This window comes from Trachypithecus francoisi, unplaced genomic scaffold, assembly GCF_009764315.1.
Source record: "Trachypithecus francoisi isolate TF-2019V2 unplaced genomic scaffold, Tfra_2.0 Lachesis_group15, whole genome shotgun sequence".
Taxonomy (NCBI): domain Eukaryota; kingdom Metazoa; phylum Chordata; class Mammalia; order Primates; family Cercopithecidae; genus Trachypithecus; species Trachypithecus francoisi.
The window spans coordinates 59,749,551-59,765,875 of record NW_022681460.1 but is presented as its reverse complement, the minus strand read 5'-3'; the positions used below and the strand labels follow the sequence as shown (position 1 = coordinate 59,765,875).

The 16,325-nt window shown below is 41.7% G+C and overlaps 1 protein-coding gene across 3 annotated transcripts in view; it reads left to right on the top strand.

The window, feature by feature from the left end:
• TIAM2 (TIAM Rac1 associated GEF 2) overlaps positions 1-16,325 on the top strand; it is a 171,824-nt gene that overhangs the window by 98,912 nt on the left and 56,587 nt on the right. Inside the window, exon 1 of one of the 3 annotated variants that reach the window (XM_033234974.1) lies at positions 14,060-14,151. The exons of the other annotated variants lie outside the window; for them this stretch is intronic. The gene's annotated coding sequence lies outside the window, so the exon portion shown is untranslated. Of the gene's footprint in view, positions 1-14,059; positions 14,152-16,325 lie in introns of those variants that run through there. 3 annotated transcript variants of the gene reach the window in all.

Genomic DNA, 16,325 nt, shown 5'->3' with positions numbered 1-16,325 from the left:
AGGCAACCATGTACTTGAAAAGAAGGAAAGTTCTGTTTGCTTTTCCAGAGAAGCCAATCCTTTCCTTGCTATAAAAACCAAATGGTTGGCTCTCTGGGAAAGACCTGTTTTTTTAAAAATAGAAATTATAAGAATATCAGAAGGTAGATGAAAAGGAAAGCCTTAAGTACTTGTTTGGGCTTATGTTGACCACCCAAACGGAATATTTATAGCCCCCTGTTGAGCACTTAAAATGTTGGGGGGCAGGGGACCCTGGGAACAAGAGTTCAGGGCTTTCAGTCATGTCCTGAAGTTTATGTTGGTTAACCTTTATCTCTTGATCAGTTTCAAGTGGGGGAGGGAAACCCTGTCTCTGTCTGTATCTCTGTATCTAATCAATCTTTAACTGAAAGAGGTGTTAGTCACAGTGGCAGGTCCCAGGAAGCTAGGGGGTTGCTTGTGGGTTGCTATTAAGGTTCTGCTTTTCTAGAAAAGAAGCATCCTTGCAGTATTTGACATTCATTGATACAAATAATGTTTAGGAAAATGGCTCTCAAACTTCCTAGTGCCCAGGACTCAACCTGCTGAGCTTAAAGAAAATGTAGACTCCAGGGTTTTGCTGTCGGTGCATCTCCTGCAGGAGGCTTGGGACAGTGCAAGCCCTCTTCCCCCGCCACCCCCGCTCCGGCTCCTCCCGCTTTTGTTTTTTTGAGATGGAGTTTTGCTCTTGTTGCTCAGGCTGGAGTGCAATGGTGTGGTCTCGGGTCACTGCAACCTCCACTTCCTGGTTCAAGCGATTCTCCTGCCTCAGCCTCCCGAGTAGCTGGGATTACAGTTATGCACCACCATGCCTGGCTAATTTTATATTTTTAGTAGAGATGAGGTTTCTCTATGTTGGTCAGGCTGGCCTCGAACTCCCGACCTCAGGTGATCTGCCAGCCTCCACCTCCCAAAGTGCTGGGATTACGTGTGTGAGCCACCGCGCCCAGCCGCAAGCCCCATTTTTAACCTGTGCAGGTGAGGAAAGCAGCTCTGGAGAGCCAGCCTCTCTAGCCTGCATTGCCTGGAGAGCAGCCCTGGGGCTGGTGTGAGCACTCCCGCTGCCCGTTGGCCATTAGTCTAAAAGAGTGGCCTGAAATGGAGCAGTAGGACTTACTGTTTCCTGTATGCTGAGGTTTGAGGATGGAATGAGATAATATGCGTAAAGTTCCCAGTACATGATTGCTGTTGCGCATGTGTGTTCTTAGGAATCGTGTGTTCCAAACCTCCACCATTGTCTTCCCTCGTGTGCTCAGCATGCAGGCAGTTGACTCTTAGCTCACCTCATTTGTTGCTCAGTCCATGCTTGGAAGACACCATGTTCCATTTGGCAAATCATTTACACTAGGAAGCAAAGATCTTCCAGCTTCACTCCACTATGCCTGTGATGCTCTGTGAGGAGCAGAAGAGACAGGAATATATGGAGAATTGGTGAGGGTTCAGTATGAAGTTCCTCTGCTTCCTAAGAAATGAATGACCGTTTGATTTTGCCTTGAAGGGCTTAAATTTCTGTTCTAGTTATTCACAGTGGAGAGAGGAAATGTCCATAGGCTGTATTTGACTTGAGTGGAAATATCGTCTGTAAAAACTTTATAGAGAGAATTAATTTTACCACTGGAATTCCCCAAAGAGGCCAGTGTTATTTTAGAGCCAACAAGGTGACCATTGAAGGGATTGGGCGGGCCAGACCTATTTATACTGGGATCCTGTTAATGCCGTATTTGTGATTTATGTATGAAAATCCCTTTTCTAGTGTTTGCCATCTTTTGAAACATTCCAGCAGCTTTTAAGAAAGTCTCATTGGGCATAGAGTTTCTGAACAAAGTCTTTATGTAAACATTGAACTTGTTGCATTAATGAACTCTCCATCTATAAACAGCCATTAATCCTACCTTGTTAGGATTGGAGGTATATTTAGTAGAGGACAAAATAGAAAAGACCTATGTTTTCCTTCCATTTAGACGATATAAATCCGACACATGCTTACCAGATGATGAAGGTAATTGCAGCCTGAGGTTCTTTTTTAGCCTCCACGCCCCCTTTGAATCATTCTTTTTAAAAATTGCTGTGAGTAGTGTAGAGTCTCAAGCTACCAGAAGCCACTTAGATGTAAATTTGCTCTTTGGAATGAATTGCTCTTGGGAATGTATGTGCCCATTATATAGCTTCTCACCAGGGAAAAGAATTATAGAGCCAGCTCTGATGTGGCAAACCCACTTATTTCCTGTTGATGAGAGTGAGGGCATTTTGGCTTCCGTAGCCTGTTTGGGATGACTAACAGCATTTAGCTCAGAGAATGCTCTGTTTGTGTGTAAAACTGCTATTACTGAGTCTGGCTGGCTGACACCCCAGATTTCCAGATGTAAAAACATATTAGTGTTCCTAAAGATGAGTGGTACTTTTTTTTTTTTTTTTAAATCAGAAAACAATCTGATTGGGAAATACTGGCTTTACCAGTACACAGAACTTCGGTCTCAGAATTACGAGTTTGTTGTGTCTGTGCTGAAGATTGGTTTCATTTCCATCAGTGTGGAAGTGAGCGTGTGGCTTTCTGTTAGTGGTGGAAAAAATTAAGATCCTGGGATACTAATTTCCTTATAAAACTTAGTTTTGTTTGATTCTCTTTTTCTTATTCTCAGTCATTTATTTATTCACTTGTACGTTGAACAGATAACCTTTTGTGAAATGTCAAAGGTACATAGAGGTGAATTACACATTATTTCATACTCTCAAGAAGCTCATAGTTGAATTGGAAAACACTTGTAAATAATTCCTGGCTCCAAAGAAAACAAACATTTGCAATGAAGAGAATTAGAGGTCAGAGGTGGGATTCCCACTAATTTTTCTGTTTTACAAGAGCAAAGGCACTCAGAAGCAAGGCACAGGGCTCTCATTCGCAGCGTCAGAGGACAGTTTCTGAAAGGGTTTGTGCTTGATCTCCGCACTGCAGATGGACAGGCCGTGGACCTGGAGGTGTGTCGTGGTGGTGGAGTGAAGGGCATTTCACATAGAGCAAGCAAGCTTGAAGACAGGCTGCATGTAGAGGTCATGGGAAGAAAGGTTGGAAAGTCTATTGGGACCAGATTGTAGAAAACACTGAATTCCAGGAATTTATAACATATCATTGCATGCATCTGAAAAACCTACTAGCTAATGAACTAACTAATGAGTATTGTGTTACTACTTCCCCCTGCCTTCTATAAAATATGGAGAACTTATCTGCTCATTTGATGGCCACTGGAGTGTGTGTGACTTGAAAAGCTTGCCCCTGCCTGTCACCTCTCTCATCCCACCACTCTGGCTTCATTCCTTTGGATCTTAAGAGTATTGTTGTGTTGAATGATCAGAAGTCCCTTATAAAATAAATACTCAAATGTTTTAGAGTAAAGAGTGAATAAAGGAACACCCATATGTTCTCTGTAAAACCTAAGTCTTCCTCAGCATTGGGAAGCCATCTCCACTAAAGTGTGGTCCTCACCGGTCCCCTTTAAGGGTGAGGTAGATGGAATAACACCCTGCTGGCCTGTGACAGGGGCAGCTGGTGGGGAGGGGACAGCCCATGACAAAGAGGACCAGGCAGTATGAGGGTCAGGAGGAGAACTGTTAAATAAACATTCCCAGCATTTTGAGGAAAAATCAATCTTGGCTTTTCTCTCTGAACATTAAATATAAATACATCTTTCAGATAAAAATCTACAGAAGTTCTCTGAAGCACACTGTGTGAAATATGTGTTAGCTCTGCCACTCTTGATAGACATTTGAGAGTTTGGGATGCCAGGCAGGTCTCCTATGAAGGTAGAGTGAGCCAACTCTCTCTGAAGCAGTAGTTCTATGAAACCATTGGCTGCTGAGAAGAGGAAACTTTACAGCCTGTTACATAAGGAAAAAAAAAAAGATCTCACTTTCCTGTCGGTGTTATGAGTACTGGCTGCCAAATGGTGCTTGTTTGTGTTTCTATTTTTTTCCCCTTCTTTTGTAAGGGGCTTGAAAGTGAATTGTATTTCTCACTTTATTCCTGCCTATGAAGGAAGTGAGATCATTGGGAAGGACCAAGTGTGATAATCTTCTTCCTACTCTCATGTTTAGAGATAACTGTATTGTAACATTATCTTCACTTTTTCAGATTGGTAATACATGTGCATGGTACGAAATGCCAGCAGTGTAGAAGGGTAAACAGTGACAGCTAACTCCCCCAAGCTACATCAGGCAGTGGTGAAGAGCATGGATACCATCTGATGACCTGGTTCAGGTCCTGGCTCTAGCCTCTCCTACTCACTAGTTGTATGACCTTGGGCAAGTCACTTAACCTGAAAGCTTAGTTTTTGCAACTGTAAAATGGTCTAGGATTTTTGTGGGAGCAACGGACTAATATTTGGAAAGCACTAGATACTGCCTGGCACATAGTAAAGGCCATGTAAATGTTTGTTGAATATATAGATACATTCCTCCTACCCAGTTCTTAGCCGTGCAGTGTCTCTTCCAGAGGTCATCATTGTTCTTAGTTTCTTTCTCATCCTGGCCTGAAGAATTCTAAATATTGAGGAAAATTGGCTGGGTGTGATAGCTCACGTCTGTAATCCCAGGACTTTGGGAGGCTGAGTCAGGTTGATCATTTGAGCTCAGGAGTTCAAGACCTGCCTGCACAACATGGTGAAATCCTGTCTTTATTAAAGATACAAAAATTAGCTGAGTGTGGTGGCACACACCTGTAGTTCAGGCTATCACTTGGGAGGCTGAGGCAGGAGAATCGCTTGAACCTAGGAGGTGGATGTTGTAGTGAGCCAAGATTGTACCACTGCATTCCAGACTGGATGACAGAGCGAGACTCTGTCTCATAAAAAACAACAACAAGAACAACAAAAATTGGGGAAAATAGTGGGGTATTTTTCTGCCTTGTTTTTACTCCATTGCCTTAGAACATGGCTGTGGTGGACAGAATAATGGCCCATCCCAAACATGTCCACATTCGAATCCCCAGAACCTGTGAATATGGCAAAAGAGATTTTAAATTTCAAAATACTTTGAAGATGTGAATAAGTTAATTATCTTGAGATGGGGGATGGATTTTCATGGATTATGTAGGGGGCCCAGTGTAATCACAGGGGTCCTTATTGGAGGGAGGAGGGTCAGAATCAGAGAGGTAAATGTGATGAGGGAGGGAGAGAGGTGGCAGCCACAAGCCAAGGAAAGCAGGCAGCCTCTAGAATTTGGAAAAGGGATGGAAAGGGTCCTCCCTTAGAGCCTACAGATAGAATACAGCCCTGTGGCCTTAGTCTTCAGATTTCAGAACTGTAAGGTAATAAACTGAGTTTATGTGTCAAGCACCATGTTTGATGGCAGAAATACAAACATGAAAAAAACCACAGTTCTGGTATTCGGGGTGCTATGGTCTGGAGGCAGACGTGTGTACAGACAGCAGTCATAATCCACCATTGTCATTGGTTTTACAGTTCTCGGACATGTCGATCTCTTTCTGGACCCTTTACTATTACAAATTATTGAGGGCCCCAAAGAGCTTTAGTTAATGCGGGCTACATCTATATCTATTGATAATGACTGTATTAGAAATGTAAACTGAGAAATGTCCAAAATGTTTGTTTATTTTAACATAACAATAGTGGATCCATTTTTATGTAAACACAATAAACATACTTTTAATGAAATGTCTCCTCAAACCAAAAATAAAAAAAAACTTAGAAGAGTAGCCTTATTTTACATTTTTGCAAATTTCTTTAATGTGCATCTTAATAGAAGAAAGCTAGATTCTCATATCAGCGTCTGCATTCAGTCTGTTGCAGTGTATTGCTTTGGTGGAAGTTATTTAAAGAAAATTCATTCTTATACAGATAAATGTAGTTGGAAAAGGGAGGAGTATTTTGATACTCCTTTCGGACAACTGTGGATATTCTTTCATAGTGCCCCAAAACTCAACAAGTGGCCATTTCTTCAACGTTGGTTGCCATGTGGAACCTGAGGCATTATTGGTGGAGTTTTCTTATTTGGTGTCATTAAAATTCATTGGCCTGTCTTGCACTTGGAATAGATCTTTTACTCAGGCGTGATTTCATAACATGCCTTGTTTATTTGGAAATATGGGATCACTAAGTTATGTAGATCTTCCAAATGTGGACATTTCATTTCACAGTATTAAAAATCACTTTCAGACTAGTCATAGTGGCTCACACCTATAATCCCAGGATTTTGGGAGGCTGAGGCAGGAGGATGGCTTGAGGCCAGGAGATCGAGACCAACCTGGGCAATGTAGGGAGATCCTATCTCTACAAAAAATAAAAAATTAGCTGGGCATGGTGGCTTGTGCCTATAGTCCCAGCTACTCGGGAGGCTGAGGTGGGAGGATTGCTTGAGCCTAGGAGGTTGAGTCTTCAGGGAGCTATGATTGTGCCACTCCACTCAGCCTGGGTGACAGAGCGAGACCTTGTCTCAAAAAAAAAAAATTACACTCAGATCTTATTGGAAAAGTATTGGGAAGCTCATGGTGTCAGATACAAATTTTCCAAGGTTCTGATTTTTGTTGGACAGTTTGAATTATATCTACCAATACTGTCAGGCTCATTTTGTTCCTTTTAAAGAAAATGTTTTTTTCTCACCTTTATTTTCCAAATAAAAATTGTGGTTCTTGAAAAAAAGCAGTTAGTTCAGCTCCCAACACAGTTGTACGTATGTTTTTCCTCAGTGCTACGATTGTGCCTGGGTATGCAGCTGGTGAGTTGTAAGTGTGCTTCCTGAACAGGTTCCAAGGGTGGAGATTTAGGACAATTACCAATTTTTGCTGCTCCATTGAGGACATTCTTAAGTGAAACTGGTGCATTTTTAAATGTAAGAGTGTAGCAATGAAGAGCGTGATAGTGCTGAGCGCAGTTTGGTGTTCCTGCCTTGTTTGTGCTGAGACAGCAGCAGATCCTTTGCACCATCAATGCACGTGTCCTCAGAAAGGAAAAGGCAAATGCCATTTGACATTTTTCAGAAAATAATTTTCAACTTGTGGACTCCTTGGAAGGGTCTCAGTGACCCCTCTACAGACCACACCTGGAGAAGGGCTGTTCCGATACATACAGAGCAGCAACACAGAGGAGCAGAAAACTCGAGAGTAGCACAGAGGGCTGCTCTCCAGGGAGGGTCTCACCTGTGTTAACCCCTAGAGAATGAGAAGGTAGATGAGGGGGCATAGAGCATTCCAGGTGCAGAGAAGCTGGGAGGAGGCTGGGGCTGTCTAGCTCTGGGGAGGTGTGTGAGTAACCCAGACGGTTGGAGACTCAGGTGCAAATGGAGAAGAGGAGAAGGTAGGGTGAGACAGGTGAGGGGGCCGGTTGACAAAGGGTCCAGGGAGCTGCGAGAAGCCTGGATGTAAAGATCCACAGGGAAAAGATGATCAGGGTGTGGTGGGTCAGATTCGTAGGTTAGAAAAACAGGCAGCCCCAGTGCCAGCCAGGGAAGCGCACTGCAGCTGCTGCTAGTCCCCTAAGAGATGATGAATGGTGGCCAGGCAGCAATGGGCTGAGAGGTGGGTGGCACAGTGTGGCAGGCAGTCCCTGCCCTTCCCTCCCTCAGAGCACATAGGTAGCAGGCGATACTCTGTCCTCCTTTTTTTTTTTTTTTTTTTTTACAGGGACTCTGTCTTGTATTTGACACCAATAAATCACTGGGCACATAAGTAGAGTCATTCAAGAATGTTTGCTTGAACATTTGAACAAATGAGTAGAGGATATAGGAACAACAGGACTCAGAGTATGAAAAAGAAGAAAACCCCAGGTCTTCCACTTTAAACATTTCAACATTGACATGGTTTGGCTGTGTTCCCACCCAAATCTCATCTTGAATTATAGTTCCCTTAATCCCCACGTGTCATGGGAGGAACCAGGTAGAGGTAATTGAATTATGGGGGCAGGTTCCCCCATGCTGTTCTCATGATAGTGAGTGAGTTCTCATGAGATTTGATCATTTTATAAGGGGCTTCCCCCTTTGCTGAGCACTGATTCTTCTTGCTGCCACCATGTGAAGAAAGACATGTTTGCATCTCCTTTCACCATGATTGTAAGTTTCCTAAGGCCTCCCCAGCCCTGCGGAACTGTGAGTCATTTAAACCTCTTTATTTTATATATTACCCAGTCTCTGGTTTATCTTTATTAGCAACCTGAGAATGGATTAATACAAACATTAACTTTATTTTTCAACAAGATTCTAAGGCTTATGTTATATCTAAAATGTGGCTTATTTGAGGTGTGCAAAATAAAACTTGTAGCTAAGAAGGGAGCTGTGGCTTTGTTTATACCTTGAGGTTGAATCTGGGTGCAAATAATTTGAGAATTTTTTGCCTTCAAGGTGGGAAATGAACTTCCATACTTAATCCTGAATTCAGGCACGTACATTAGGTCCATGACATGAGATTTGCAATTTTTTTACCCCATGTTAGGTACCCATCACCTGTGAAGAACACACTGAGGCCAAGCTAAGAAACCAGTGATCTCTGGAGAAAAATATTTTTCTCTCATTTTACTTTTCTTTGGTTTAACAAATATTTAGTTACTGCCTGTTGTATCAGGCGCTGATCTAGGAGTGCTAGAGATAAACAGGAACACAGTAGGTAAAAAAGCCTCCTTGCCCACATGGAGCTTACTTGTATTTTAGTGTGTGGACATACAGAGTAAGCAGGAACTTCACAATTAATAAGTTATGTAATGTACTCACAGATGATAAGTGTGATGGAATGAAAATTGATCAGGATGGGAGGGATGGGGAGTAGGGACCAGGCTGGTTGCAGTTGTGCACAGGGCAGGCCGGAACAATGGGCACCTAGAAGCATAGGCTTGTGGGAGGTCAAGGATGGGGCCACGTGGCCGTCAGGGGGCAAAGCCTTCCAGGCTGAGGGAACAATCACACGTGCCTTGATGTGGCCTGTTTTTCGGCAGGTGTGCCTGGAAGGGCAAGGGAAGAGCAGAGCAGTGAGAGGTGAGGCCCAGAGGAAGTGTGAGGCCCAATCAGGCCAGATCAGGCTGGCCTCAAAGAGCATTGTGAGGTCCATTTATTGGAGGGAAGGGAAGAGCCGTTGCCTACGTTTGAGCAGAGAAGTGACATGATCTAACGAGTGATTGGTAAGGATCCCTCAGTGTTGTTGAAAATAGACTCAAGGGAGGCAGTGGTAGAACAGAGGCTTTGCTATCACCCTGGAGAGAGGTGAGGGGGTGGGGTCTGCTTGGGGTGGTGGCAGTGGCAGTAGAGCCAACAGAGCTCGGCCAGAGACTGAAAGGAGAGGGATCAGGGGTGACCCCCAGGTTTTGGCCTGAGCATCTGGAAGGTTGGAGTTTCCATCAGTTAAAATAGGAAGATGAGTGTGGAGCAGCTTTGGGGAAAGATGAGGAATTGGTTTAGGAACTCCTTGTATTTAACCTCTGTTCATGTTGAATATTTCACCTGCTTCCAAAACCGTTTTGAGATGAAAACCCATCAATAAAATTCCACAAGAGGCATCAAAATTAACAACAGAAAGAGAAAGGGGGGAAATTTTAAAAGGCATTGGTCTTTTCTCTCGATTGGATGATGTTGGGGGTTACTCTATGATTGGGAATCTTAATAACCTTATCTAGAAGATGCTCTAAATGGTAAATGAATTTACAGTGAAAACCTATCTAGAAAATTCCATTAAATTCATCAAAATTAGCAACATAAAGAGAAAGAGAGGAAATTTGAGTGACATGTTACCTGTAATTTAAAGATGTTGACTCATAGGGTAAGGAAAACACATATTTGTTTATAGGAGAAGAAATCAATAGGCTTTGAAATACAAATTGTAGCACATCAATTCCTTTCATTTCAGACAATTTAGTTCTGATCTGTTGTATCTCATAAATTTATTTCTGCCTTACCATACTCAGCTATGATTATTTATAAATTATCCAGTCTCATATAAATCTATTTATCTTTTATCTTTTCTTGCTTTTGGCTGTTAACATCTTTAACATGTCATGGGAAAATGTGACAAAGTTCAAATTATCCCATTTTGTTACTTGTTGGTAGCTCTGGAAAAGATTATTTGGAAAAAAGCATGTGAAATTGTTAGCAAAATTATTGTGTATCTTCTGCTAGGAGCTCTGGCCAGCTGCCCTGGGGGATGAGCAGGTGCTGTTCCACACTTTCTAGAGTGGCAGGATGCCCCCTCCTTCCAGAAGTCTCCCAGTGGGCTTGCTACCAAATCTAGACTTCCCAGTGAAGCACTTGGAAACTGCTGAATGAAACGACATGTGATTCTCCACATTTTAACATTTTTCTTTCCAAACACTAGTTATTTTCTCCTAAATTGCCATTTGTGAATCTAATTCTGTCTTTCATGTTTCAGTTGATGAATGGCCATGTCATTCTTTTGTGAAGTGTAGGCATCTTTGCATAGCAGTATTAGCAACATTATTTGAACATTTGTTGAATTTTGTCATTATTTTATACAAATGATTGAGGAAAAATGGGGACTGAAAATGGTGATAAGAAGCCTAGCTTTCCTAACCTTAATACCCATGACTCCAAAATGCCAGTCACCAGGTGTGTCCAGCCAGTAAGACTTTAGCTCCATGTGGATGTTCTTTGACCTTGACTGTATTAGTCTGTTCTCATGCTGCTAATAAAGACATACCCGAGACTGAGTAATTTATGTAAGAAAGGTTTAATTGACTCACAGTTCCACCGGGCTGGGGAGGCCTCGGGAAACTTACAATCACGGTGGAAGGGGAAGCAAACACGTCCTTCTTCACATGGCAGTAGCAAGCAGAAGTGCCGACCAAAAGGGGGAAAGCCCCTCATGAAACCGTCAGATCTCGTTTGAACTCACTATCACCAGAACATCATGGAAGTAACCATGCCCATGATGAAATTACCTCCCAGTGGGTCCCTCCCAGAACAGGTGGGGATTATGGGAACTACAATTCAAGATGAGATTTGGGTGGGAACACAGCCAAACCATATCACTGAGTAAGTCAGTATGTGTTCACTGGGGAAAGAGGAGAAAATTAATGCATGTGCTAGGTATATTTAAAAGGTGTGGCATAAATAGAAGTTTTATCATTTTTTGGGATCTTTGGGAGTAGAAGTTCACAGAACCTAAATACTCACCTTTCATGCTTCTCTTTTACAATTGTAGTCTGTGAGAAGTATGGGGCTGCTTGCATGTTGCACTGGCGATATCGTAGGCTCTTTCTCTTTTGAACTCTGAAAACATTTTGTCTGTATTCCTGATATGGAAGTTGCCTTGCAATATAGCTCTCTGTGTGCCTGTCCTAATTAACCTACTGCTGACAATCCCTTGAAAACAGGGACTTTGAAGAGTATAAAGGATGTTTCAGACACAGCAGCCAGCACAATTCTTGATAAAAATAGCAGGCATTGAGTAAATAGCTATTGAGTGAAAGGAAGGTTGTTAGAAATCTCTTAATGAAAGTTAAGGCAACGTTCTTGAGAATGGATTATGGGGGGTAAAAGGAATCCTTGGAACACATCTTGAGGCTTCCAAGATTTCTTCTTTATAAATCTGAGGCAAGGGAATGGTGCCGAGACTTTCTTGAGCCGAGGTCTCCATCACTGGCACATGTGTGGAGGGCACCCTGGGATGGCCCATAGCTGTGGTGGTGGAGAACCACATGCCCCAGCTCTGGAGTCCTGCTGTATGTCCTGGGAGTCCATGGAGCCTAGCTGCTGGCCCACGTCTGTGCCGTTCTTCAGTTTTAATGGGCTAATTGGTGTCCATGACAGTTAATTTGCCAGCTAAACCAAAACCACAACTAACAAAGAACAGTAACTTCTTTTTTTTTTTTTAATTAAAAAAATTTTTTTGAGATGGAGTCTCGCTTTGTCACCCAGACAAATGGTGCGATCTCAGCTCACTGCGACCTCTGCCTCCCAGGTTCAAGTGATTCTTCTGGCTCAACCTCCTATGTAGCTGGGACTACAGGCAGGTACCACCACACCCTGATAATTTTTGTATTTTTAAAATAGAGACAGGGTTTCATCGTGTTGGCTAGGCTGGTCTCGAACTCGACCTCAGGTTATCTGCCCACCTCGTCCTCCCAAAGTGCTGGGATTACAGGTGTGAGCCACCGTGCCCAGCCTAAGAACAGTAACTTTTATATCACCAGTATAGGCCAATAGTGACACTGAGTTGTTTTAATTTGGGGATAGTAACATTTGTAAAAGACTATGGGTGTCAAATAAAGTCTCAAATGGATTCTAGTTCCTGGCTTTGTCATCTGTGACCTTGGGCAGGTTACTGTAACTGTTTTCTTGACTCTTAAAATGAGAGATCAGGCAAAATAGTTTAAAATGTTTTCCTTCTCTCTCTAAAATTCTTGTATTTAATGTGATTGAAGTGACAATGTAATGACTACAGGAGTGTACATTTCCTCCAAAATTTTATGGACTGAAAAAAGCAAAGTAATGGATCAAACATTCCATTTTGGTTTTGCAGCCAGGCTCATTCCCTCCTTAAATAGAGTCAGGTCTTAACTGCGGTAGAGAACGTGTTTGTTAAGCCTTCATAATAATGGCAGGCTGTCTCAATATAAAGATCACAAAGAACCTTAAAAACATTAATTATCCCTCACATCACCCTGATGGAGCAGAGATGTGTTATTATCATTTTACTTTCACAGCTGGGTAAATCAAGGTATAGAGACACATCAAGCCTCTGGTGCTTTGGACGAGGTCATAGTGGCACATACAGATAGAACTGTGTCTTCCTGTTTTTCCTTTCATGTAGGGAAAAATGTTTAGATTTTAACTGCTTTTTTTTTCCTTTTAAAGATTTATCTATTAATATTCATAGAGTAAAACCCAGTTATAATTCACCTTGCAGTAAAGCAAATTTAGATGTGACCGGATTGCTGATAGCCCTTGTCTTATCTGGATTCTTATCTGGGGGTTGGGACTGACAATCAGAAAGTTCTCGTAATCATCTGGGAGTTTCTCAGTTCAGGGAAAGGTCAGTTGTTTGTGGTCATAGCTTCACTATCTGTTCTTGTTCCTTTTTTGATGGTTCTTACAGCTTTTCATTAACCTTGCAGTCATGTGACCAGATATTTCCTGTGATTTAGTTCTTTGCAACCCTCTTATGGTGGAGTTTTGCTGTTAATTCTGACTTCTGCCCTGGAATATCTACCCTGACTTTCTTATCTTCTTTTTTAAAAACTGAATAGAATTAACATACTATACAATTTACCTTTTACAGTGTGCCATTAAGTGGTTTTTAGTATATTCACAAAATTGTGCAACCATCACTGCTGTCTAATTCCACAAGAGTTTTATCCCCTCAAAAAAGAAGACTCACACCCATCAGAAGTCACTCCTCAAAGCCGGGCGCGGTGGCTCACGCCTGTAATCCCAGCACTTTGGGAGGCCGAGGCAGGCAGATCACAAGGTCAAGAGATAGAGACCATCCTGGCCAACATGGTGAAACCCCATCTCTACTAAAAATACAAAAACTAGCTGGGCGTGGTGGTGTGCATCTGTAGTCCCAGCTACTTGGGAGGCTGAGGCAGGAGAATCACCTGAACCCGGGAGGCAGAAGTTGCAGTGAGCCAAGATCATGCCACTGCACTCCAGCCTGGTGACAGAGCGAGACTCTGTCTCAAAAATAAAGTAAAATAAAAAAAAATAATAAAAAAAAACAAATGAAGTCACTCCTCATCCTCCATCCCCCAACCCCAGCTCCTGGCAGCTATGAATCTACTTTCTGTTTCTATGGATTTCCCTATTCTGGGCGTTTCATATAAAAATTAAAATACAATGTGTAACCTGTCGTGTCTGGCTCCTTTCACTTAGCATAATGTTTTCAAGGTTCATCCATGTTGTAGCATGAATCAATCCTTCATTCCTTTTTATGGCTGAATAATATTCAATTTCACCTTCTTTTAATCCAAGAGAACCATAGCACTTACTGAAAAGTTTCCTCAAATTTTCTTTTTTCCGTAGCAACTTTCTCTAATAGAATCTCATGTGTACTTTTTTCTAGGTTTCTTCTCAAAGTCTTTAAATAGAGCTCCAGCTAAGTAGTTCCTAAGGGCTTTGAACTGAAATTCAACTTTGTTAAAATTCTTTGAGTGTTTGAAATACAGTATTGTCTGTTGCATGCCTCTGAAGGTAAGTGAGTGTGGCTTTTGGGTGTCCTGCCAGTGCTAGTGAGTGTCTGTTTCCTTGCAGTACCAAAACCTTGGTTGAAGATCTCTCTCATCATTGACGGTGTATTTTTCGTTGGGGCTCTGATAAAACCCCATGGGAGGCACTGCACCTTCTTTCTTTGGGTTAAGCACGCTGCCTCAGTCACTGCCGTAGCCTACTTGGCAAAGGAGGATGTGGGTACATCTAAACACTCTTTTTCATTGTTCTCAGGAGTGTTGCCATCAGTGTGGAGGTGGCTGTGGCAGCACCTTTCTACTGTGAGAACATCTGCCATGTTCCTGTTCCTTTAAGTATTCTTTCCCACTGTAAGGACATTTATCACAAGACAATTGAATCAGATCCTGGCAGCCTGCTATTAAGAAACATTTACCACCAGCATTTACTTTACCACTCTCTGTTGCCGGTGTTAGCTTGCATTGTCAAAAACATCACCAATTGGAATGTGACCTCAGGTTAAATGGACTTGGAAGATTTATGAAATATTTATCTTTCTAGCACAGTATTTATGCTATAATAGAATTTATTTCTTTGCAAGCTTAATAACATTCAAATTGCTGCTTTGAATTTCCCTGACACGAGTCATAATGATAAAAAAATGCAAAGCCCCAGATATGGTCAGAAAAGAAGACTGATTTTATCTATATTAAGAGTAGGTAATAATAAATGGTGATCTCTTTGTTAATGGTGCAGTTTGGGACCTGACTCACCTTTGAATGTGGTCACTCAAGAGTTATTTTTTTTTCTCTCAGTTATTTCTATTATTTTATTTAAATGCTTTGTTTTCATTCTCTTTCACTGACTGATGATCAGAAATATTTGCCTGGATGGCACAGTACAGCTGATGTCATTAATGAAAGACGTCACAAACCACTGCACTTTAAAGTAAAAGTATGAGTAAAATTTAGGACTATCTGTGTTACTTAAAAATATACATTGCTATATAAAGTTTACAAATTTAAATTTACTTATTTAGAAGAAATTGTCTTAAAAGCAAGGTCTCACTCTGTCGCCTAGGCTGGAGTGCAATGGCACAATCACAAGCCACTGCAGCCTCTACCTCCTGGTGATCCTCCTGCCTCAGCCTCCTGAGTGGCTGGGACTACAGGTGTGCAACACTATACTGGATAACTTTTTTTAAAAAATAGAGGTAGAGTCTTTCCATGTTTCCCAGGCTGGTCTTGAACTACTGACCACAAGCAATCCTCCTGCCTTGGCCTCCCAGAGTTCTGGGATTATAGGCATGAATCACCCCACTGGCCACAAAGTTAAATTTAAAAGGAGAGATTGTGGCTGGGTGCGGTGGCTCACGTCTGTAATCCCAGCACTTTGGGAGGCTGAGGTGTGTGGATCACTTGAGGTCAGGAGTTTGAGACCATCCTGGTCAGTATGGCCAACCCTGTCTCTACTAAAAATACAAAAAAAAAAAAATAATAATAATAATAATTAGCCAAGTATGGTGGTGTGTACCCATAGTCCCAGCTCCCGGGGAGGCTGAGACGCGAGAATCACACCTGGGAAGCAGAGGTTGCAGTGAGCTGAGTTCGCACCACTGCACTCCAGCCTGGGCAACAGAGCAAGGCTCTGTCTCAAAGAAAAATAAAATAAAATAAAATAAAAGGAGAGATTCGCAAAGATGTTCTTTGCAAATGTTCAATGTGCTCTTTGTACTGAGATAACTGGCTGTGAGCATTAATGCAGAGTTTTGTAATAGTGGGTGAAGCTTGGAGAACTGAAAAAAAGTCTTAATTTTCTATTTACATAATGCTATTAAGCCTCAGCTGGCAGCTTTGATTTACCAAAATTTTAATCTCTTCTTAAAATTGCATTTGTACTTTTTTTAAAAACAAAAAATACATAAAATGAAGGAATTGAATGGGGTAATTTCAGAGTTTCTTTTCTGATCTAAAATTCTTTGATTCTCTACAACTGTTTCGTTTATGGAATTGTATAGGATAAATTCTGAGAAACTGAATAGAGAAACTGAGTAAATCAAATAGATTAATAGCATAATTCAAACAAAGTATGTTATTTTATCTGGATGTGAGTAGATAGTAGAATGTAAGTATTAAATGTCAGAGATGTGTAACTCTAATGCCACAATGGATTATGTAGTCGAAAACTTAATTAAACCATTT